Here is a 4874-nt window from a genome sequence, read left to right as displayed (position 1 = left end):
GTTATTTTGCAGCTTGGCATAGTTTTTGTTATGTTGTGTTAGAGATATTGTCTTCTGTTGGCCTGTTCACATTCTTTTGGAAACATAGTTCATGTTTTTTAGAAACTACACATTCTGATTTTCAGGAAGGCTGAATTTCAAAAGCCAAATCACTTCTGCACAAAGGTCTTGGGAAAAAGAGTGTAGATTTTAGTAATACTAACCAAGCCTGATGCTTTCCCTTTCCCTTTCTCTTTTTCTCTTTCCCTTTCCCTTTCTCTTTCCTTTTCTCTTTCTCTCTCTTTCATTCTCCTCCTTCAACTTGTCCATCTCCTTCTCCCCCTTCCTCTCCCTCTCCCTCTCTTCTCTTTCTCTTTCTCCAACACTCTATATGGCCTTTATACATGGCCACCTTGGGCTTCCCCATAGCATGATATCTTCACTACAGTGCTGTTGGACATCCTACATGGCAGCCTAAGGTGCCAATCTCAAGTGTTCCAAGAGACAAAATGTGTAAACATCTGTTCCCTTGGTCAAAAAGGTCATGGAGCCTGCTGAAATTCAAGGGATGGGGACAGACAAAGAACCTATCTCTTAGTGAGAGTATTGTGAAGGATTTGTGGCCACCTTTAATATGCCACATGTAGTTCAATGAACAATAACATACAAATGATTTGTCTTTAACTAAGCATACAAACAAAACAGATTTCCTTTGTTAAAATGATTGAGGAAAACATTAGAAAAATGATTTCCAATCAGGGTAATGACACCATTGGATTAACATAGGTTTAGTAATGATGAGTCTGTTGTTAAACCAATACAGATTCTGTGAATAGTATTAACTGAAACTGTGCACCCTCAGAAAGAATAGTGACAGGATTTTGGACTAATTATTATTCTGGAAAAAGAAATGACTTTTGAAGGAAAAAGAGAAATGATCTTTTGAAAATTTCTTTAATCACTGATAGAAAACAACATGATTTTGATTTTCCTATTCCAAATGAATAAAATGTTCAAACTTACAGATTATCTTTTCAGTTAATCCTCTCAATTACATTTAATATCTAATAAGGATTTATATGAATTTTGAAATAGTCACACCACAGTGAAAATTTGGATGCATTCACAGTATAAGAATTGAGTGATATAAACAACTATTTTAAAGTCTACTGTTTAAAGCCTAACATAAATTCCAAAACCAGAGATCATTGGTATTTGAGGATAAGCTGTTATAAGAGCCCTGAAGCTAGTCTTGCCTTTTCTTCCTAGATGATAAATAACATAGTTCAGTAATATAAACACAATTACTGTCATTTTTTGTTTAAAATAACTGTAAATTAAATGAAGGAAGCAATTGACTATAGACAAAAAGGACAGGAGATTGGCTCAAGATAGCAGAGTAGAAGGATGTGTGCTCACTCCCTCTGGGGAGAGCACCAGAATCACAACTAACTGCTGAACAATCATCAAGAGGCAGACACTGGAACTCACCAAAAATGTTACCCCATATACAAGGGCAAAGAAGAAGTTGCACTGAGATGGTAGAAGGGGAGAAATCACAATAAAATCAAATCCCATAACCACTGGGTGGGTGACTCATAAACTGGAGAACAATTATACCACAGAAGTCCATCAACTGGAGTGAAGGTTCTGAGTCCCTCTTCAGCCTTCCCAATGAGCAATGGGAGGAGGAATTCCCAGAGAGTTAGATTTTGAAGCCTAGTGGGGTTTGATTACAGGACTTGGACAGGACAGGAGAAACAGAGACTCCACTATTGGAGAGCACAAACAAAGTAGTATGCCCATCAGGACCAAGGGGGAAGGAGCAGTGACCCCATAGGAAACTGAACCAAACCTACCTGTTAGTGTTGGGGGGGTCTCCTGAAGAGGAGGGGGAGAGCTGTGGCTCACCACGGAGAAAAGGACACTGGCAGCAGAAGTACTCCTTAGCATGAGCCCTCCCGGCGTCCTCCATTAGCCCCACAAAAGAAGCTGTAGCCTCAAGTGCTGGGTTACCTCAGGCCAAAAAACCAACAGGGAGAGAACACAGCCTCACCTATCAGCAGACAAGCAGATTAAAGTTTTACTGAGCTCTGCCCACCAGAGGAACACCCAGCTCAACCCAGCACCAGTCCCCCCCATCAGGAAACTAACACAAGCCACCAGAGGGCAGACAGCAGAAGCAAGAAGAACCACAATTCTGCAGCCTGTGGAAGGAAAACCACATTCATAAAAAGACAAAATGAAAAGGCAGCAGATTACATACCAGATGAAAGAACAGATAAAACTCCAGAAAAACAACTAAATGAAGTGGAGATAAGCAACCTTCCAGAAAAAGAATTAAGAATAATGATAGTGAAGATGATCCAGGACCTTGGAGAAAGAATGGAGGCAAGGATCAAGAAGATGTAAGAAATGTTTAAAGAAAGAACTAGAAGAATTAAAAAACAAACAAACAGACATGAACAATACAAAAACTGAAATGAAAAATACATGAGAAGGAATCAATAGCAGAATAACTGAGGCAGAAGAATGGATAAGTGACCTGGAAGACAGAAGGGTGTAAATCACTGACATGGAACAGAATAAAGGAAAAAGAATGAAATGAAGGCAGTCTAAGAGACATATGGGATGACATTAAGTGCAAAAACATTTGCATTACAGGAGCCGCAGAAGGAGAAGAGAGAGAGAGTCCCTGAGAAAATATTTGAAAAGATTATAGCCAAAAACTTCCCTAATATGGGAAAGGAATAGCCACCAAGTCGAGGAACTGCAGATAGTCCAGGCAGGAAAAACTCACAGAGAGACACACAAAGACACTTAGTGATAGTAGTGACCAAAACTAAAGAAAAATTATTAAAAGCAACAAAGGAAAAATGACAAACAATATACAAAGGAACTCCCATAAGGTTAACAGCTGATTTCTCAGCAGAAATTCTACAAGCCAGAATGGAGTGGCATGATATACTTAAAGTGATGAAAGGGAAGGAACTACAACCAAGATTACTCTACCAAACAAGGATCTCATTCAGATTTGACAGAGAAAACAAAAGCTTTACAGACAAGCAAAAGCTAAGAGAATTCAGCACCACCAAATCAGCACTACAACAAATGTTAAAGGAACCTTGCTAGGTGGGAAACACAACAGAAGAAAAGGACCTATAAAAACAAACCCCAAACAACTAAGAAAATGGTAATAGGAACATACATATCAATAATTACCTTAAATGTGAATGGATTAAATGCTCAAACCAAAAGACACAGGCATGATGAATGGATACAAAAAGAAAACCCCTATATATACTGTCTACAAGAGACCCACTTCAGACCTAGAGATACATACAGACTGAAAAAGAGGGGATGGAAAAAGATATTTCATGCAAATAGAAAACAAAAGAAAGCTGGAGTAGCAATACTCATACCAGAAAAAATAGACTTTAAAATAAAGAATGTTACAAGAGACAATGAATGACACTACATAATAATCAAGGGATCAATCCAAGAAGAAGATATAACAATTATAAATATATATGCAGCCAACAAAGGTGCACCTCAAAACATAAGGCAAATGCTAACAGCTTTAAAAAAGAAAATTTGACAGTAACACAAAAATAGTAGGGGATTTTAACACCTCAATTAAACAAATGGAGAGATCATCCAGACAAAAAATTAATAACAAGCAAAAGCTTTAAATGACACAATAGGCCAGATAGATTTAATTGATATTTATAAGACATTCCATCCAAAACAGCAGATTACACTTTCTTCTCAAGTGTACACGGAACATTCTCCAGGATAGATCATATCTTGGGTCATAAATCAAGGCTTGGTAAATTTAAGAAAATTGAAATCATATCAAGCATCTTTTCTGACCTCAACGCTATGAGCTTACAAACAAATTACAGGGAAAAAATGTAAAAAACACAAACACGTGGAGGCTAAACAATACATTAATAAATAACCAAGAGATCACTGAAGAAATCAAAGGGAAATCAAAAAAAAAAAAAAAAGAACTTAGAGACAAATGACAATGAAAACATGAAAATCCAAAGCCTACGGGATGCAGCAAAAGCACTTCTAAGATGGAAGTTTATAGCAATACAATCCTACCTCAAGAAACAAGAAAAATCAAATAACAATCTAACCTTACACCTAAAGGAACTACAGAAAGAAGAACAAATCAAACCCAAAGTTAAAAGAAAGAAAGAAATCATAAAGATCAGAGCAGAAAAAAATGAAATAGAAAAGAAGAAAAATATAGCAAAGATCAATAAAACTAAAAGCTGGTTCTTTGTGAAGTTAAAGAAGATTGATAAACATTTAGACAGAATCATCAAGGAAAAGAGAGAGAGGACTCAAATCAATAAAATTAGAAACGAAAAAGGAGAAGTTATAACAGACACCGCAGAAATACAAAACATCCTAAGAGACTACAACAAGCAACTCTATGCCAAAGAAATGGACAACTGGAAGAAATAAACAAATTCTTAGAAAGGAATAACATTCCAAGACAGAACCAGGAAGAAACAGAAAATATGAACAGACCAATCACAGGTAATGAAATTGAAACTGTGATTAAAAAGCTTCCAACAAACAAAAGTCCAGAATAAGATGGCTTCACAGGTGAATTCTATCAAACATTTAGAGATGAGCTAACACCAATCATCCTCAAACTCTTGCAAAAAATTGCAGAGGAAGGAACACTCCCAAACTCATTCTATGAGGCCACGATCACCTTGATACCAAAACCAGACAAAGATACTAAAAATAAAAAAAGAAAATTACAGGCCAATATCACTAATTAACATAGATGTAAAAACCCTCAACAATGTAGTACCAAAACAGAATCCAACAACATATTAAAAGGATCATACACTATGGTAAGTGGGATTTAT

This window comes from Monodon monoceros, unplaced genomic scaffold (genome assembly GCF_005190385.1).
Source record: "Monodon monoceros isolate NGI ecotype Baffin Bay Population unplaced genomic scaffold, NGI_Narwhal_1 Contig1912_ctg1, whole genome shotgun sequence".
NCBI classification, from domain to species: domain Eukaryota; kingdom Metazoa; phylum Chordata; class Mammalia; order Artiodactyla; family Monodontidae; genus Monodon; species Monodon monoceros.
The sequence above is the reverse complement of the archived record's forward strand: the minus strand, read 5'-3'. Positions refer to the sequence as shown.